Below are 20,761 nucleotides of genomic sequence, written 5' to 3' on the forward strand. Positions count from 1 at the left end.
CAGAAAACAGGTGACATTTTCATTTTTTGGTTTGGATGGTCCTGACTGTTTTACTCTACTCAGTGGTCATCATGTATAGTAAGGCTTTTTTCTTAAAAAAACGAGTGTAGTAAGGCTTTTTTTTATTTAAAGACAGTATAGTAAGGCTTTTTTTCTTTAAAAAAACGACTATGTATAGGAAGGCTTTTTTTAAAAAAAACAACCATGTATAGTTAGGCTTTTTTTTAAAAAAAAACGACATAGTATAGTAAGGCTTTTTTTCTTTAAAAAACGACAATGTATAGTAAGGCTTTTTTTCTTAAAAAACGACCATGTATAGTAAGGCTTTTTTCTTTAAAAAACGACATGGTTTAGTAAGGCTTTTTTCTTTAAAAAACGACATAGTATAGTAAGGCTTTTTTCTTAAAAAAAACGACAATGTATATATAGTAAGGCTTTTTTTCTTAAAAAACGACCATGTATAGTAAGGCTTTTTTTCTTAAATTAACGACCATGTATAGTAAAGCTTTTTTTTCTTTAAAAAATTACCATGTATAGCACTGTTGTCAAAGTGGCGGCCCGGGGGCCAAATCTGGCCCGCCGCATCCTTTTTTTGCGGCCCGAGAAAGTAAATCATGAGTGCCAACCTTCTGTTTTATGATCAAATTCAAATGAAGATTATAGATGTATAGGGAAAAATTCCTGTGTTTGCTCATCTTAAATCAATAATTGCAGACGATTTGTACAGATTTGAATGTCCAAAAAGGATCTATCGATCAGCACGATTGGAAAAAGCTGTCAATTTATTAATCAATTAATTTTGGCAGCCTAGTTGGAAGACATACTGGCCCTCCGGATGAAATCGAAACTACAACGTGGCCCACAACAAAAAATGAGTTTGACACCCCTGATGTATAGTAAGGCTTTTTTTTCTTAAAAATGACCATGTATAAAAAGGTTTTTTTCCTTAAAAAAACGACCATGTATAGTAAGGCTTTTTTTTTTTAAATGACCATGTATAGTAAGGCTTTTTTTCTTTAAAAAAACGATCATGTATATAGTGAGGCTTTTTTTTCTTAAAAAAACGATCATGTATATGGTAAGGCTTTTTTTCTTGAAAACGACATAGTATAGTAAGGCTTTTTTCCTCAAAAAACGACCTAGTGTAGTAAGACTTTTTTTCTTAAAAACGACATAGTATAATAAGGCTTTTTTTCTTAAAAACGACATAGTGTAGTAAGGCTTTTTGTCTTTAAAAACGGCATAGTATGTAAGGCTTTTTTCTTAAAAAACGACATAGTATAGTAAGGCTTTTTTCTTTAAAAAACGACATAATATAGTAAGGCTTTTTTCTTAAAAAACAACATAGTATAGTAAGGCTTTTTTTCTTTAAAAAAACGACAATGTATAGTAAGGCTTTTTTTCTTAAAAAACGACCATGTATAGTAAGGCTTATAGTACGCCATATAACAACTTTTGTACGGGATTTATTTAAGTATGTTTTTTTTGTAAAACTGATCTCGTTTGACCCATTTCAGCTCTAATCCGGATCGTCTCGGTCTCTGGAAGCAGACGAAAACATCATCACGACTCCTAATAGTATTGTCATACTTTGAGCCTGATATGCACACAGGCATTCGCCTTTTCACTTTATAAATATAGCGTGTCAGAAAGCTGTCCACTTTGGAGAAAATGTTAGACTTTTAAGTGCGTCCTATGTGAGTAGATATGCGCCGCGTTGCATTTTTACGTTTTTTATCGCTTCATAAGGGGAATTGCAATCATTAATAAGGGGAGCAAATGGCCGAGGTTGACAGGTATGTATAATGTGCAAACTTGTACGCGATCGGTATCGGGGGCTCCAGTCACCCCCAATCATTGCCTCCAACCTAACGTCTATTCTTCCATGGTAAAATTCAGATTCCGCCTAAATAATTCAATGCCGCAGCAAGTCCAATCGGGCTAGCGGGCAGGCACGAGCCTAAGGATGAATTTGAAGGGAAGACTTTTTTACCCAGCTAAAGGCTGTGGAACAAAAGACGTGGGTTTTCTCACTGAGACTTTGTTGTAAGACAAGAATTAATCTTTTGAAGTTGTTATCTGCATACAAGGGTCTTGAGATTCAGGCGGCGGGCTTTTAGGAGGATAAGAAAGGGTTTGGATTCCGACTACCGTGGGCAATCCTCGTGGCAAAACGCTGTGTGGGTTTTTGCCCGTGTGATTCGGATAGCCCGGGGTGAAGCAAGAAGCGAAATGTTCTAAAAATTTATTAAATCAACCCCAGTGTGTCTCTGCTCAGATCTCATCTGTAGGTAATTATAGACTTGCCTAAAGCACAAACGCTGTGGTTTTAGTATTTTTGCAATAACACTTGACTGCACTTGCAAATTGTAACGCTTTGGAGAAGAGATTTTCTTGTCACCAACCTGTCATTTCATTCCACCTGTGCCACATCTTAACTGGTGAGGAAGAAGTTACTGAGAGGTGTAAAGTAGCTCCATTAACGCTTTCCTCTCATTGGCTCACTCGCAAAATTTGGAGAAATGATAACTCCCTTCTTTAGATTTAGAATGCTGTCTTTTGTCTTGACCATGTTCTTCAGTTGGAAATGAGGCTCTGTTTTTAGATACTGATTTATGTCACATTTTTTCTTAAAAAAACGACCATGTATAGTAAGGCTTTTTTTTTTTTTTTAAAACGACCATGTATAGTAAGGCTTTTTTTCTTAAAAAATTACCATGTATATTAAGGCTTTTTTTAAAAAACGACTATGTATAGTAAGGCTTTTTTTTTTCGTAAAAAAACGACCATGTATAGTAAGGCTTTTTTCTTTAAAAAAACGACCATTGGCTTCAAAAAAAATTGACCATGCACAGTAGATTTTTTTTATTAAAATGACCATGTATAGTAAGGCTTTATTTAAAAAAATAAATACCATGCACAGTAAGGTTTGTATTAAAATGACCATGTATGTTTCAGATCGTGTCTTTAACCACTAGATGTCGCTAACTGCTCAATATTCAGTTCTATAATCTGTAACAATGTATGGTAAGGCTTTTTTAAAAATATGACCAGGTATGGTGAAGCAGTTTAAAAAAAAAGTAAGGCATTACAGATAATGATATGAGACACACTGTTTTATAGGATGAAGACCACAAAAATCATGACCATTATACTATGTCATCTTCAAAACATAGACATTGAGTTGGGAGGAACGTCATCTTCAAAACATAGACATTGAATTGGGAAGACAAATTACTTCGTAGAGCACGCTAAGAAAGTCAGCATCTTTTCCACTTTCAATATGGCGGGGTGATATGGGCGTGGCCTATCTTCAAGGCAGAAGTATAAATTAAGCACATGCGCAGTGCCTCGTCTTCTCCAACAGCCATGTCCATGCTGATGGCCGTGTAGCATGCCAACAAGGTAAGGCGTTGAGCACTATACTGGCCTAAGTGCATTTTTATCACGCTACCGGCAGATTCTTTAGGAATCAATTGAGCTAAAACGCCAACAAATCTGTTAGTTTAATGCCAGGTTTAACACACCGTTGTCAATTTAAGTTTGGGCTCCGGCTGTGTGCCGCATGTGACAGACTATCTTAGCATTAGCGTCACGACAACGCTTTCCATTTGACCACGTCAAGTGTCGTCTTGATGTTAATACTAAGAGATCTAGTCCGTTTTCTCCATTTTCGAGTCGTGTAGAAAGACTTTTAGTGGATTCAAACAAAGCCGAGATATCAACGGACAGTTTGTTAGGTAAAGGCTCACTCAAAAATGATGTATGTACTGATAGTTTTCACTGCGAGTGCTAAACAAATCATTGTAATCAAAAATTGTTAAGCCAACTTTCTACTAGCTGTTAACTTCAGTCTGTATATTTAATCGTTTTGTCTGGAAAAGGGAAATTAGCACGGAGCACTCACTAACTTATTTTCATTCTTTATCTTGATCGTTTATTGTAAGATTTCTCTTTCATGTAATAATTGTTTGTCAACTCCCAAATAGCTTGGTTAAATCAAGATGCAGCTCTTCCCGTGTGCCTCAGGACACTCAAACCCTTGAGGTTACAGGTAAAACTAATCCCATCTGTTGAATCTCCAGTCTCTGTATATGACTACTTTTGCTTCTTTTTTTTTTTGCACACATCAGGTCCAGGTGATCTTCCCATGTTGCCCACTTGAAGATGAGGCGTCTCTGAACTCTGTAAGATTGCTCTTCCTGTATTAGTTGTTAAATGTAGTTTTCCCCGTTTAGCATCATCTTTGGTCTTCTCAAAAAGGTAAAACTAGTTTTAACAACAACAAAAACGTAAGTCTATTTGTTGAATCTCCAGTGTCTATATATGCTAACTTTTGCTTCTTCTTTTTTTCCACACATCAGGTCCATGTCCTCACTTTGGAGGGTCTCCAAGTGATCTTCCTTGCAGATGATGCCTCGTCTCTGAACGCAGTCTTCTGAGAGGTTAGTTTATTGTAGAGTATTCATCCAGATCTATTTTATTGACTAAAGTTGCAATTTCCTCCTCTCTTAGGTGAAGTCCAGAGTTCTCTGGCTCATGGTGACCAGATCCTTAAGGTAAGAAGGATCTTACTTTTTTTTTCAGTCAGAAATTTTAATAAAAGAGATTTGAGTGTCAATTGTCTTTGTTAAAACACTTGGAGAAAAAAGACCCAAGACCCTCAATGGTCTTTTTTTTCCTTTATTTTTGGTGTTTATATTCTAAGTGTTTTATAATTTTAAAAGAACTTTTTTTGCCTAAGTATTATGATGAAATTTTTCTGTTTATATAAAAAAAATGACTAAGTCAGCCATTTGAGAGTAAAAAAAAGTTTTTCTATTATAAGTGTTTTGTTGAAAATTTTCTAAGTGTTTTATATATATTGTCTACAGATGGAGAGGACTGGCCAGACAAATGTGTACCTTTGAATAAAAACTTTCAAATGTCAAGCTACGTGTGTTTTTTCTTCATATAACTAGCAAAAAAAAATGCATGTACATTTCAAGAACTTTTATTTTTCCACAAAAAGGGGTTATCAGGATAGTTCCACATTAGCCATCCAGCATTTAAAGATGAGGTTGTGATGCTGTTCTTGGAACTCTGGAAAATAAAAATAAGAGTCAACAGACAGGATTAGTTAGGTTTTACCAACATCAGAAAGGTCCTTCTTCCCAAGGTGCCATCTGTCCTTTCCTCAGTCAGCAGGCCTTCATCCCACTGCAAAAGAAGGCACAATATTAAAGCCCTAGGAGGAAAAAAATATATAAATATAAGACACCCCTGGTGTACTTTTTGTCCACTGCAGAAACAGGGAGACTTAAAAATGATCTGAGTCTTTATAAGAGGAATCTCCAACTGCAGTCCTTGAGGGCCCCTGTCCAGTTTATTTTCCATGTCCTCCATCACACCTTAATCAGGATCTTGATCATTTGATTCAAATGTGGTGGGAGATATGGAAAGCATACTGGATAGGGACCCGGAGGACCAGAGTTGGAGACACCTGCTCTATAATGACAAGTACCTGAGGGGATGTTGGTGTCAAAAAGTGTGCCGTCCACCAATGTCACCCTTTTTGGGGAAGTTTGTCTGGTCATCTTTCTTCAGTGTTGACTTGGTAAACTTGGGTGGACACTGAAGAGAAGCAAGATACAAAATGAGTAGGTTTAGTACACATTACAAGAAAATAAATCACCTGAAACACTTGGGTCCTACATCGTCCACAACCTTTGCCTTGACTTCTTGACAGCTGTCACCTCTTCCACCGTGTCCGTGGCTTTAAACCTCTACAAAACACAGCATGATTATATAATTGCTTATTTAACCATTTTGACCAGTGGTCCCCAAACTATTCCAGAAAGGGCCACGGAGGGTGCAGATTTTCATTCCAAACTGTAAGAGGAAACCTTTCCACCAATCTGGTATCCTAGAAGTGCAATCACTGGATTGCACTCAGGTGATTCTTTTTTTCAGCAGAAACCTCATTGGTTAAACTGTTAATGTTGGATCTGTTGGAACCAAAACCTGCACCCACAGCAGTCCTCGAGGACCAGTTTGGCAACCTATAATGAAGGAAAATGGTTATTTTATCATATGTTTAAACTCAAGTGAAAAATGACCCCTGCGCTTTTGTTGACTGAATGTCTCAAACGCATTTAAAATAAAAAAATGAAAAGGTCCAAGCCCTGAGGTCTTCCTTTAAGAAAGTGAAGGGAAATGTCTATATTCTATAAAAGTGTACTGTTTATTCCTTACACCTCCACTGATGGCATTTATGGGGGTGTGAGTTATCCACACAAGTTCTTGCTATTTAAAAAAAAAAAAAAAATCAACGCCAAGCCAGTTAGTGTTTTCATTCAAAATTGGAATGTATCATAATGAAAAACAAGCTAATTTAGCAAAGCCGTGAATACCGAACGTTGTTATTTAATGATTACACGGATATAGTAAATAGAAACTACTATTTTTAAAAAATGACTCACTTTGCTGACAAACAGCTAGCTCGTTGTGGCGTCGACAAGTTGCTCCTTTTTGGCTGTTATGGCCCCATTCTTGATGTTTCCCAGCAATCTGTGTTCGTTAAGGAACTGAAACACACAATGGAATGAAACATTAGAGCTGTAAGTAACGCAATGTAGCCAATTTGTTTGCAAACATTTTACCCTCTGCATCCACGTTGGGCCACATCACGCGATCGAAGCATGCTACCGTCATAAAGCACTCTAAAAACGAGAAGTGGGGCTTCGAAATCCCCAAATGACAACGTACCGAATGCGCTGCATTATCCTGTGAGAACTTTATCAAGTCTTTCTTCGGTAAATCGGCACTTCTGAGCTGCCTGCAGTCCACTAACGGAGTGGCTGCTGGCTCATCCGCCATTTTGAAGGGTGGAGCCGACCATTGAACTCTGACATGGGTAATGCGTATCAAAAATAGACACATAAAAATACATTGTTTTCATAATACTAACGTGTATTATGCGACACATATAAAAAAGCATCAATAATAACGTCATACAATTGAAATATTATTTAGGAATATAGCCACATTTTACTCACCAAAAATATTTTTTATTTGCCCATAAAATCCATCCTCCTTTGTTTCCTTCTACCCTAATGCGGATAAAGCAGTTCAGAAAATGAGATGAAATGAGACTATACATATACTTATTTTACATGATCATTTTTTTAAAAAGCCTTAGTATACATGGTCATTTTTTAAGCCTTACTATACATCAGGGGTAGGGAACCTATGGCTCGGGAGCCACATGTGGCTCTTTTGATGGGTGCATCTGGCTCTTTGCTAACCTGTGAGCTAAAATATGGAAATCGCTGGTGACCGAACTGAGATATTACATCTAGAACTGCTTTAATCTTCTTTTTTTCGCAGTAGACTCTTCTGGAATGCATCCTCTCATTGATTAGCAACAGTATAAGAATCTTTGAAAAATATTCAGTTTTTTTCCACTTTAAAAGTGGTGAACTTACTAAAAAAAATTGAAAAGGCACTCGTTTACATGTATGTATTTTGACTTTTAAATTTGTAGTATGGCTCACAAGGAATAACATTGGAAAATATGAATTGTTTGTGGCTCTCTTCGTCAAAAAGGTTCCCGACCCCTGCTATACATGGTCTTGTTTTTAAGAAAAAATCCTTACTATACATGATCATTTTTCATTTTCATACTGTTTTTTGTTAAGAAAAAAGCTTTACACGGCCAACTTTTTAAAGAAAAAAGCCTTACTATACATGGTCATTTTTAAAGCCTCACTATACATGGTCTTTAAAAAAAGCCTTACAATACATGGTCATTTAAAAAAATGAATCCTTACTATACCTGTTCATTTTTTTTTTAAATCACGTTGCCCAATTTCAAATACCAACAGTTTTACTACCTCATCATCGGCCCAGCATCTCATATCTCCCTGATGGCTAGAGATAGAAACAAATTGACTAACAAGCCACGAGCTGAAAGAAATTCCAGTGAAATAAATCACAGCATATCATTGTAAGTCCTTAATAGAATGCTTTGGGACAATTTCACGATCACTAACTCGTTGCTTTTTTACCTGCTGTCAACTTTAGTTTTTGTTTTGAACAGCAACTCAATGAATACCTAAACTCTATTTGTATTATCATCAATTTGTTGCAATGCTGTCAAAACCAAGCACAACCGTTTTTGGGCACACTTACAAGTGTAAATGTTAGTCACTCTTGTTTATCCACGTCCGGTCAGAATCAAACAGTTCCAAAATAACCGGAGTGTCTTTGAACATTTTTACGAATTGTTTCCCTTGTCGGTTAGCAATCATCTAACCATCCATCACACAAGCAACACTGGAGTATTCCCATTTCAACCATTAACGTACAGTTGTATATCCTAGCAACATTCCTTTGATTCAATCCGAGAATGACAAAATCCGACAGCGCAGTGTTTTCCGATGTTCCCTTTTGGGTGCGAGTTTACAATTAAAAAAAAATAAGGAAAGAAAGCAGTTATGCCTCACGAAAGAAGCAGTTTAGTCCAGGACGCACGTGTATTCTAAGGACAACATTAATGGTGGGGGTGACACAGGGTGAGAGGCGTACGTACAGATTTTAACAAAAAAAAAATCAGCCTTTCATTGCCAAGATAAATCTGAAAAAGAGAGGCAGTAAATGTATAGTGTGTCCTTCAAGGTTAAGTTTTTTTTATTAAACATAAGTGGACATGCTGTTCTCTTAATATACTGGATAATGGAAAGGCACTTTGAAAGAAGAAATGAGGGAATTTTTTCAAAGGTAGACCAATTTGAAAAGCTTGATATTTTCTGATTCTGTCCACTAAATGTCAAAACATACTCCAAAGCTGATTTCATTTGAAACACGTTTTTCTGCAGTCATGTCAAAGGTACACGGTCGATTGGCCGCCGGTCTTTTGGTCGCCGGACGTTTAGTCGCCCGGACCCAAACAACGGGCGACCAAACAAACGTCCAGCGACCAAAAGACCGGCGACCAAAAGACCGGCAACCAAAAGACCGGCGACCAAAAGACCGGCGACCAAAAGACCGGTGACCAAAAAAACGGCGACCAAAAGACCGGCGACCAAATGTCCGGCGACCAAAAGACCGGCGACAAAACAAGGTAAAACAAAACGGTTTACGCATCAATAAAAGCCAATAATGGCCATGAGCAGTTTCACTGAGCCGACGTGTGAGTGTATAAGAGTTTGTATGTACATGCGTTGTCCCTTTAAGAAGCTACGCCAGTCAGGGTCTTAACAAGTTCTTCAACAAAAAACAATAAAAGTCTGGGAAATTTTGAGCTTTTCTTTAGCCTTATAATTAATAGGGCATTAAGTATGACTAAATAATAATTCACAGTTTGTATTTAGGGAATTTGAGCAACAATTGTATATGGTAATTATCAATACCTTCCCGGCGACCAAACGTCCGGCGACCAAAAGTCCGGCGCCAAAATAGCCGAGTACCCATGTCAAAGGCCCATCAATAGGAAAATATTCAATGCACGCAAAGCCATCTGTTACAGTTGTAAAAGGATCCTAAATGCTTTTTTTCCTACGTTTGTTGGACCGAGATTCTCAGGCGTCTTGGCAGAAGGGAAAATAGACGATGCGCTTCAAACAAGTCGCCGTGGAGATGAGATGCAAAATCTTGAGTAAGTCTGCCAGCGCTCGCATCCGCATCCACATCCTTGCCGTCTAACCCCTGACAAGCTTCCTCACGCATGAATTCAAAGCTGCTAAAACCATAACTGGATTCATTCTGATCTGACGTGGGTCATGTTGACGAGACGAGTGCTTTTCACTCTACTGTGTCCACTAGACGATGTTTTGTCAAAAAGACGTGTCCAATTACGGCTATTCTTTTCCTTTTAAAAAAAAAAACATTTGCTGCTGAATCTAGGGTACTAATGATGTGACTGAAAATAGCAATGGCAGTACCAACATTAACACACTTCACTTAGTTTTGCCTTAATGTTGTGAAGAATGCAAATTAAAAACGATAAAAGGAAAGAAGCGGATGTGTTTATTGTGCCAGGGTTTTCTTGTTGAGGTTTTGCGTTTGCGGTGAAATTGCATCAGATTCTGGGATGTTCGCTGTCGGTGCGCTTTTTTTGCCCTCAGGGAGGATTTGCAAATTGGGAAAGAAGGGATTTTTTTTCTTCACTTGTAAAAGAGGAAACGAAGGGGGGAAAAATGCCTTTTAGCCATCTTCTTGGTTGGGGGCTGGAGTGCGCCATTTTGGAGTTTAAAACTCCACTGGGACAAACGCCCCAATCACGAAGACACTTTTATAATTCAATTAAGATGACTGACAACTGCATTTAGCCACTTGAAATTCTCAATCAGTGGGCAGCTTGAGTTTGGATGCTTGCCTGGATGGATTCTCCATTTCAATTGCATATCAATTGCATGTCCTCCTCGTGCTTATGTGGGTTTTATCCGAGTACTTCACCTTCCTCCCACAGTCCAAAACATTCGTAGGTGTGATTGTAAATGGTTTCCTAGCTCTGCCCTGCTAGGATAGACTTTACTGACCAAGCTATTGTAGCTATCCAAATGCTGACCCAGAAAATAGATGACAATATCTGTAAAAAAAAAAAATCATTGTAAGAATATATGCAAGTCAAGAGCAAGTTGACGTTTTTTGACAATGTGAGCTATAAATGATGTACAGAAAAAGTCTGCCAGGCATATTTCAACTCCTAAATCATTATACTACAGCAATATGATATAAAAACTAAGTCAAAAGTAATAGAAAAGAAGTGATGTGAGAATCATTAACAAAATAGAAAGAGCAAAATAATGCAAGTGAAACAACTCCACTGCAACAACGAATTGACACAACCTTAAAAAAAACTAAGGGACCGTGTGAAAGCCAAGTGACAAGACATCTAGGCCAAGATGTGAGTAGCTGAATGCGGATAATTGCTTAAAACATGGGACAAGGTAGACAATTCTGGGTGATAATAGCCACCAAATGAAGACACGGACTAGAGCAACAAAACAAGGCATGAAACAAAAGTACATTTAATTAAACACACCCCATAGCCTCTATTTTTGAAGCTATCTTTAGCTATCTAAATGCTGACCCAGAAAATAGATGACTATATTTGTAAAAAAAAAAAAAAAAAAAAAAACATTATAAGAATATATGTCAGTCAAGAGCAAGTTGAAGATATTTGTAAAAAAAATTACATGGACATGGGGTCTTAATATTGTAATAATATATGCCAGTCAAGAGCAAGCTTTCCTATTTTAAAGATGACCTTTGAGCAATTAATTATGTACAGAAAAATTCTGCCAGGCATATTTCAACTCCTAAATCATTATACTACAGCAATATGATTAAAAACAAAGTCAAACGTAATAGAAAATAAGTGATGTGTGAATCATTAACAAAATACAAAGGGCAAAATAATGCAAGTGAAAAAAATCCTAGTTAAAAAATAAACAAGTCCCAAGGACAGGGTTAAAAAATAAGATAAAATAAAAGTATTAGAACGCATAATAGCACACATGACTTGGAACACAACTCCAGCGCAACAACAAATTGACACAACCTTAAAAAAAACTAAGGGACCGTGTAAAAGCCAAGTGACAAGACATCTAGGCCAAGATGCAAGTCGCTAAATGCGGATAATAGCTTAAAACATGGGACAAGGTAGACAATTCTGGGTGATAATAGCCACCAAATGAAGACACGGACTAGAGAACCAAGACAAGCATGACACAAAACTACATTTAATTAAACACACCCCATAGCCGCTATTTTGGAAGCGCAACATCCATCAAGCCCTGTCCAGGAGGAGCAAGCCTTGAAGCATGAGAAGAAAAGCCCAAGTGAACCCCAAACGAGCAAGCAAGACAACACAAATACACTCTTCACTATTGTGTTTGTATTCTTTGCTTTCTCCTTGTACAAACACGCAGTCTTACCCTTCTCGTAATAAAAAAATATGGGGTGGTGTACCGGGAAAATGACAATGATGGAGCAGCACTATGTAAACATCAAGCAAACAACAAGTAATTGAAGGGAATGAAATAACGGGAAGGCCCACACGGACGCGGACGTGGACGCACACCCACTGCCAGAATCTATTTAAATGGCGTGGATGATTCACCCTATTCAACATCCGCTGTCTGCTGAAACGATGACTCGCAGCTCCAAACTGTCAAATGTACATATTTGTGTTTTCAAAAAACAAATATGTGTTTTCAGCGTGTCCATCACCCCATTGGCAGGCGAATGTTCACGGATTAAAATCATGTGACTGACACAAAGCAGGCTGATTGCTTCTCGGAACCAAAGTCCAATTTATGGTACATTTTAAACATGGTTGTTATATTGCATTTTAACTGGTAGCAAAAATATCATAATCCTGTTTTGGGGAACGTGAGGCTAAAATCCTGTTCGGTTCCTACTGTAAAATGTTTTAAAGTGACATTAGGGAAAACATAAGGGTTAAATAAAGGACATTTTCACAACAAAATTATAAGATGAAAACTTCATTGATGATAATGTGTGAATCCCAATTAGGAATGTACAAGGCAATGTCAAACCTTTAATGACTCTTAAACCAGCAACTTGAAACTGCCTTTTTTTTTTCCATAGTAATCTAATATATGCCCCCTTCAATACTATTCTCCATATTTGTTGCAACATCCCTGATCCATGTCAAGAGCTCTTTTAGCCCACCCACCGATCCAAGTTTTTCTCCCACAGACCATGACGTGTACAATGCGGCGATTTCGTGTCCCGGCCTACTCCTCGTACCACGCTCTTCTTTCGCAGATGGGTCTGTGTGCCGCATCTCCGCATCTGCCCGGGCGGCTCAAGCATGACGGCGTGTGTGTGTGGGTGTGTGTGCGCGAGTGTGTGTGTGTGTAAAGCGTTGGGCAGATGGGACGTGTCTGATATCTCTCACTCAATATAATGAGATAAGAACGCGCTTGAGCAATCCTACGGGCCGTCTGATGGCAAGAGACACGGTGCCCACTCTTACGGGAGGGATCTTTCCCCTCTTCAAAGATAATGAGATGACAATGAATTCAACTATCATTAGATGGAGGCGAGCTTCCAAAGGGGAAGGATGGAGAGAGAAAGAGAGAGAGAGAGGAATGTTCTGCCGAACTCGTCTGCCGCCTTTGATCAGACACCAGCTACACCCGTTCTTCTTTGTATGTGGACTCATGAAAGCTTGACTGTCTACTTTATCTTTACCGGTGTGACTTGGAGGCTAGGGTTGCTTTTTTAGCTCCTGAACTCATTTTAGTTGTTAGCAAAAGATGAACATGTACCATAATTTACGCACTATAAGGCGAAACTAAAAGACTTTGATGGCAGCTATAATCCAATCCGCCTTATATATGGATCAATATTGCTTCATCATTGTATGAAATTCCCTTTAGCACGCCTCCATCTAATGCATAACACAACTCCTAACCATTACTACAATTACTACTACTATAGTTCCATCTGTTGGATGTACAACACAATCCTCCTAATACTACTACAGCTCCATCTAGTTGATACAATAAGCAAATACCCCACTACTACTAATACTACTCCAACTACTCCAACTCCAACTCCAACTACTCCAACTCCAACTACTCCAACTCCAACTCCAACTACTCCAACTCCAACTACTCCAACTCCAACTACTCCAACTCCAACTACTCCAACTCCAACTACTCCAACTCCTCCAACTACAAGAACTAAAACTACAACTACTACTACTACCACTACTACTAAAACTACAACTACCACTACTACTAAAACTACAACTACCACTACTACTAAAACTACAACTACTACTACTACTAGCACAACTACTACCACTACTACCACTACTACTACCACTACCACTACTACCACTACAACTACTACAACAACTACTACAACTACTACCACTACTACCACTACAAGCATCTACAACTTTTGCCACCACTACTACCGCTACTACTACTACTGCGTCTTATAAGTGAAACAACTTTTAAGATAGGCCATTCAATGAATATGCGGGAGAATATGGTATGTGGAACACCAGTGTGATTGTAAATATCACTGAATATTCTCATAGTGACCATCACCCTGACTTTAGCACAAAATGGCGATCGCGAAAAAATCAATTTGCCACCCGCCAAAAAGAGAAAAGGCAAACTTACAAGATTTTTTTTCTGTCATGGCTTTTCTGCCGCGTGTCAAAACTGCTCTTAATGGGCTTACTTACATTGGCGTGACAAGAAAATCTTTTTTGATGTTGACAAATTGTGAAGCACTTGTAGAAGGATCTACCTTGTCTAGTGTCCCCGCAGTGAAGACGATCCCTTACACGCAGTTTATTTTTTCTGACATAAACCTTTTTCCCCCCACAGCGTTGATCTTTTGAGCTTTTAGTTTGAGGGAAAAAAATGTTCCACTAAAGTTGCACACAAATGTGAAGAGTGAACAGTCATTATTAGAAGCTTTTTAGACCACTTGGGTCGCCCGTCAGGACCATGGAGAGCGACTAAATTCCGACTTGTCATTGTCGTATATCTATGAGCAGTGCTGTGGTTATCTTATGCATATAATCTTTATGTCCTCAACACCACTACAATTTTTTCGGAAATGAAACCAACAAGATAGCCTTCGACGATAGACTTTTATCTTTAATTTGAAGATATTTACCAACTAATCAGACGAGCGATGATGGAATAACAAGTTTTGTTGCTATACGTGTCTTCCTGTTTTGAATAAATAAAAGAAATGACATTTTCATATCGCAATACTTGCTTTTAAATAATTTTAGACACTTTACTAGGCCTCTACTGTCTTGCTTGTTCTTTAGTTTTGTATTGAGTATGCAAAATACATGTTCGATAAGATTTAGGTCAGGGGATTCGCTTAGCCATTGCATAACATTCCAATTATTTGCCCTTACACATGTTTTACTTACTACAGAGGTAAGCAAATAAGGAGTATTGGCCTGGTTCGCCTCATTTTTCCAGACTTTTCGCAATGTTACCACAAAATGTGTACCAGAAATGGCAAAGAATGAAAGTGTACCGATTGTGATTTTTTGCTAGCAAAAAGAAAAAGTAAGCGTGTTTGTCCTGGCTGTTCTGGACCAGTTTTTCATTTGCCTCAGGCCTGGCTTTCCTGTGAGGAATTCCTATCCTCTCACGCTTGCATGGCTTTTCTCTCGGTACTCCAATGAGAACGCTAGCTAGATATTAATAGTATACACCGAAAACATGCATGTTACTATAGGTTGACTAAAAAAACTCTTAATGCCTTATAGCTGTTAATGTAAGTGTGAATGGTTGTTGCATGTGACCCCTGTGATGGACCGGCGACCCATCTTTCACTCCAAAGTCAGATGGGATTAGTTTTAGCTCACTTCCAACATGTCCGCAAGTGAGAATGGATGGATGGATGCTACGTGCACCACAAACTATGTCAAGTCGCTCACCTCCAGGCACGTGCAGTAATGACCCGCTGCTCATTCGTCGTTAAAGGTGAACACGGAATTGTGTTTACGTTTAACGACACAAATGGCCTCTTTTTTTTAAGCACGATTCCTGAGCTCGAACGTCTGGCATTCAGGAAAATTTGCTTTCCTTTGGGATTGTGCCTCAGACATGCAATCATTGTCGATTCATGTCATTTTCAGGGTAGTTCTATATAGATTCTGTGCTATATAAGGCATTTCAAGCGGGAATTTGCTGCTTGAAAAATGAAACACTGAAAAAAATATGAATTCTAATAAAGCTTCCCTTCTCTGTAGAAAAAATAAGCATTGTTCCCTTGATTATTAATTCAAATAAAACAAATATAATGTCAACTTTGGCAATTCTACAACTAAACAGCACACAGCACATTTTCCATTATAGGTTTACTGTATTATTTTGTTTTCATTTCTGAAAAGATCAAAATGACTGTCTAAATAAACACAACTGCAAGACCTACAAGTATGAAATTACTATTAACTCGAGGTCTCGTAAAATCAAATCATCTCTCAAGTCCTTTCTCTTGCAGGTTTTTCCTTTAAAAAAAACTCCGAATGAAATGCATTTTGAAGATTTCAATTTCCTGTCGTTTCATCACTGTAATATTTCCGCGGGGTGATTAATATAAGTATTCGTCCTTGGTTTTCTTAACACATCACTTGATGGCTATTTTTATAATTGCATTGCTGTGATAAGGCTTCTTGGATACGGGTGACTCTCCTTACGGTTCAACAGTGCCATCCTGTGACCATTTGGCATATAAAAATTTCACCTTAAAAGCGAGCTCTATTAATGATTTTATTTAGTGCTCTTCTATGTAAATTCAGTTGAATAATCGAATAAACACTGTATAAATGACGACAATGGTCTCATTAACATGAATATGTGTATGTTCATTAACATGTACTGTCCCTTTATTGAAATAAATCAAAACAAATCAAAACAAATCAAAACTGGATTTGGAGTTTTCCCACTTAAAAGGAATATTAAATCAGTAAATTAGAAGAACGTTTCTTAGGCTTGTAATTTGAGAGATATTGGTAATCTGGTGGTCATCTCTCATCTCATCTCATTTTCTGAACCGCTTTATCCTCACTAGGGTCGCGGGTGGTGCTGGAGCCCATCCCAGCTGACCTCGGGCCAGAGGCCACCCTGAATTGGTGGCCAGTCAATCGCAGGCCATGAGGAGAAGGACAACCATTCACTCTCACACTCATACCTAGGTACGATTTAGAATGTTCAATCAGCCTACTATGCATTTTTGGGGAGTACAATGTCTTCGGAATGTGAGAGGAAACTAGAGTACCCAGAGAAAATCCACACAAGCCCAGGGAGAACATGCAAACTCCACACAGGTGGACTCACCTGGATTTGAACCCAGGACCCCAGAGCCGTGAGGCCGACGTGCTGACCACTCAAGCCGCTGGGCCGCCACCATAAATAATAAAACTTGACATATCCTTATCAGTTTGACTTGAAATGCACTAACTCATGGGTGGGTAAGGTATTCCACAAAGGGCTGTGGGGGGTGTAGGCTTTTTGTCCAAGCTCTACAAATTTCCAAATATTGAAGGTTGCGAGTGCAATCAGTGGATTACAGGCAGGTGCATCTTGTTTCAGCCCAACCCCCGCTGGTTAAAGTTTCTGTGTTGGATCAGTTGGAAGAAAAATCTCCACCCACAGCAGCCCCAACTTAATACCATATACAACAAACCAATACCATCAGCTATAGTAACTTTTTTTGCCTAAAAACAGTGCAGCAACACATGTAGACAGACAATATTACAATAGTCAACCATTAAGTTAACCCAAAAAACACATTTCAAGGTTCAACTTGATTTTTTTGCCAGTGGCTGATATTCCTTCATTATCTGACTTGAAATGCACTAACAGTTAGTGTGGGTGAGGCAAGGTATTCGACAAAGGGCCGTGGGGAGTGCTTGCTTTTTTTACAAGCTCTAAAAAGGAAACCTTGCCACAAATATTGAAGGTTGCAAGTGCAATCAGTGGATTACAGGCAGGTGCCTCTTGTTTCAGCCCAACCCCCGCTGGTTAAACTTTCTGTGCTGGATCAGTTGGAAGAAAAATCTCCACCCACAGCGGCCCCAACTTACCATATACCAAATACCATATACAGGGAACCGATACCATCAGCCATAGTAATACTTTTTTTGCCTAAAAACAGTGCAGCAACACATGTAGACAGACAATATTACAATAGTCAATCATTAAGTTAACTCCAAAAACACATTAAAGGTTCAACTTGATTTTTTTTTTTGCCAATGGCTGATATTCCTTCAAATTCTGCCCCGGGGAAAACATGCAAACTCCACATAGGTGGACCAACCTGGATTTGAACCCAGGACCCCAGAGCCGTGAGGCCGACGTGCTAACCACTCAAGCCGCTGGGCCGCCACCATAAATAATAAAACTTGACATCCTTATCAGTTTGACTTGAAATGCACTAAGTCATGGGTGGGTAAGGTATTCCAAAAAGGGCTGTGGGGGGTGTAGGCTTTTTTTCCAAGCTCTACAAATTTCCAAATATTGAAGGTTGCGAGTGCAATCAGTGGATTACAGGCAGGTGCATCTTGTTTCAGCCCAACCCCGACTCGTTAAAGTTTCTGTGTTGGATCAGTTGGAAGAAAAATCTCCACCCACGGCAGCCCCAACTTAATACCATATACAACAAACCAATACCATTAGCTATAGTGAGACTTTTTTTGCCTAAAAACAGTGCAGCAACACATGTAGACAGACAATATTACAATAGTCAACCATTAAGTTAACCCAAAAAACACATTTCAAGGTTCAACTTGATTTTTTTGCCAGTAGCTGATATTCCTTCATTATCTGACTTGAAATGCACTAACAATTAGTGTGGGTGGGGCAAGGTATTCGACAAAGGGCCGTGGGGGGTGCTTGCTTTTTTACAAGCTCTAAAAAGGAAACCTTGCCACAAATATTGAAGGTTGCAAGTGCAATCAGCGGATTACAGGCAGGTGCCTCTTGTTTCAGCCCAACCCCCGCTGGTTAAACTTTCTGTGCTGGATAAGTTGGAAGAAAAATCTCCACCCACAGCGGCCCCAACTTACCATATACCAAATACCATATAACAGGGAACCGATACCATCAGCCATAGTAATACATTTTTTTTGCCTAAAAACAGTGCAGCAACACATGTAGACAGACAATATTACAATAGTCAATCATTAAGTTAACCCCAAAAACACATTAAAGGTTCAACTTGATTTTTTTTTTTGCCAATGGCTGATATTCCTTCAAATTCTGCCCCGGGGAAAACATGCAAACTCCACATAGGTGGACCAACCTGGATTTGAACCCAGGACCCCAGAGCCGTGAGGCCGACGTGCTAACCACTTAAGCTGCTGGGCCGCCACCCTAAATAATACATCTGCAAAAAAGTTACTTGACATGTCCTTATCAGTTTGACTTGAAATGCACTAACAGTTAGTGTGGGTGGGACAAGGTATTCCACAAAGGGCCTTGGGGGGTGCAGGCTTTTTTCCAAGCTCTAAAAAGGAAACCTTTCCACAAATATTAGATGTTGGAAGTGCAATCAGTGGATTACAGACAGGTGCCTCTTGTTTCAGCCCAACCCCCGCTGGTTAAAGTTTCTGTGCTGGGATAGTTGGAAGAAAAACCTCCCCCCACAGCGGCCCCGACTTAATACCATACACAGGGAACCAATACCATCAGCTATAGAAATACATTTTGGCCTAAAAACTGTGCAGCAACACATGTAGACAGACAATATTACAATAGTCAATCATTAAGTTAACCCATAAAACACATTAAAAGGTTCAACTTGATTTTTTTTGCCAGTGACTGATATTCCTTCATTTTCTGTGCCGCTTTATCCTCACTAGGGTGGCAGGAGCCTATCCCATCTGATTTCGGGCCAGAGGCGAGGGACACCCTGAATCGGTGGCCAGCCAATCGCAGGGCACGAGGAGACGGACAGCCATTCACTCTCACACTCATACCTAGGGGCAATTTAGAGTGTCCAATCAGCCTAGCATGCACATACCATGCATGTCTTTGGAATGTGGGAGGAAACCGGAATACCCAGAGAAAACCCACACAGGCCCGGAGAGAACATACAAAAGTCAAATTACAACAATAAACATACAAGATTTTTTTGTCCTTTTCCTAATCGTCTTCCTATTAGTTGTGATTTTTTTTAATCATTAAGGTAGAGTAGGATACTAATATTTTCATTCTCCGGTTATTAATTCAACATTTTCGCTAAAGTTGGCTAATCTACACCACAAAGAGAGACCTGGATGGGCATACTGTACCATAATTTATGGATGAAGATCTGGTGTTGCATCATTGCATCTGTGATTCCCAGATGGTCCCAAGTCAGCCAGCAAGTTTGGAGCAAATTTCAATGCATAAATAGGCTCCACTTTGCGCCAGAATGTGCGCTTACAAGCCTGCGTTACTGTCACACTGTATATCTCAAGAATTCCAAGTACACACACTGCATGGAACCGTCTTGCTGTGCACAATAGCAAACTCTTAGCCAACATTTAAATCAGCTGCAGGAATTTCCACATGATTCATCTGACAAACATGATTTCAATCTGGGTTTTAATTGGATTCCTGCAAAAAAAAGTTTTTTTTCCTCAGAATCTCTTAGACTTGCCACTACGAAACAATCTTATGGCTCTATTCTATAGTTTTCATCTAGGGCAGGGGTAGGGAACCTATGGCTCGGGAGCCACATGTGGCTCTTTTGATGGTTGCATATGGCTCTGAGCTAAAATATGGAAAGCGGTGGTGAGAGAGCCAAGTCCCGAATGCACCAATAGGAACGTCACATCGGCACTGTGGCATTGACTTTTTTTTTCTTCATTACAGTCTTCTGCATCTATCCTCTCATTGATACTCATTGATATTCATTGATTAGCAAGAGCGTAACAATGTTGTCAAAAGAATTCAAAGACTTTTTGTACTTTAAAAGTGGTAAATTGACTAAAAGATTGGCACATTTTCATGTATTTTGACTTTTAAATTGTGAGTATGGCTCTCAGGGAATAACATTTGAAAATAGGAATTGTTTATGGCTCTCTCTTTCAAAAAGGTTCCCGACCCCTGATCTAGGGTGTCAGACTCGGGTTGGTTCGCGGGCCGCTTTAACGTCAACTTGATTTCACGTGGGCCGGACCATTTTAGATATAATATTTAGATTTTTTTTATTATAAATGAATTAAAAGAACTGGATTAAAATGCCTGAATATTCCGTTTTTTTATAGATC

General features: G+C 38.9%; 2 long non-coding RNA genes across 7 annotated transcripts; one reads left to right on the forward strand and one right to left on the reverse strand.

The window, feature by feature from the left end:
• Positions 1-2,908: 2,908 nt before the first annotated feature.
• Positions 2,909-4,676, forward strand: LOC144082640 (uncharacterized). Its single transcript, XR_013303289.1, has 6 exons — positions 2,909-3,405; positions 3,990-4,054; positions 4,134-4,187; positions 4,239-4,263; positions 4,365-4,445; positions 4,516-4,676. It is a non-coding gene; the product is annotated as an uncharacterized LOC144082640 (long non-coding RNA).
• A 441-nt stretch (positions 4,677-5,117) lies between these two features.
• Positions 5,118-17,776, reverse strand: LOC144082714 (uncharacterized). 6 transcript variants are annotated; one of them, XR_013303313.1, is made up of 6 exons: positions 7,038-13,698; positions 6,642-6,886; positions 6,462-6,566; positions 5,675-5,765; positions 5,504-5,613; positions 5,170-5,227 (listed from the first exon to the last, which is right to left on the reverse strand). It is a non-coding gene; the product is annotated as an uncharacterized LOC144082714 (long non-coding RNA). The 6 variants fall into 6 exon arrangements; XR_013303315.1 differs by having other exon boundaries at positions 5,118-5,199; positions 5,695-5,765; positions 6,642-17,748; XR_013303312.1 differs by having other exon boundaries at positions 5,118-5,199; positions 6,642-13,700.
• Positions 17,777-20,761: the final 2,985 nt, after the last annotated feature.

This window comes from Stigmatopora argus, chromosome 9, assembly GCF_051989625.1.
Source record: "Stigmatopora argus isolate UIUO_Sarg chromosome 9, RoL_Sarg_1.0, whole genome shotgun sequence".
Taxonomy (NCBI): Eukaryota; Metazoa; Chordata; class Actinopteri; order Syngnathiformes; family Syngnathidae; genus Stigmatopora; species Stigmatopora argus.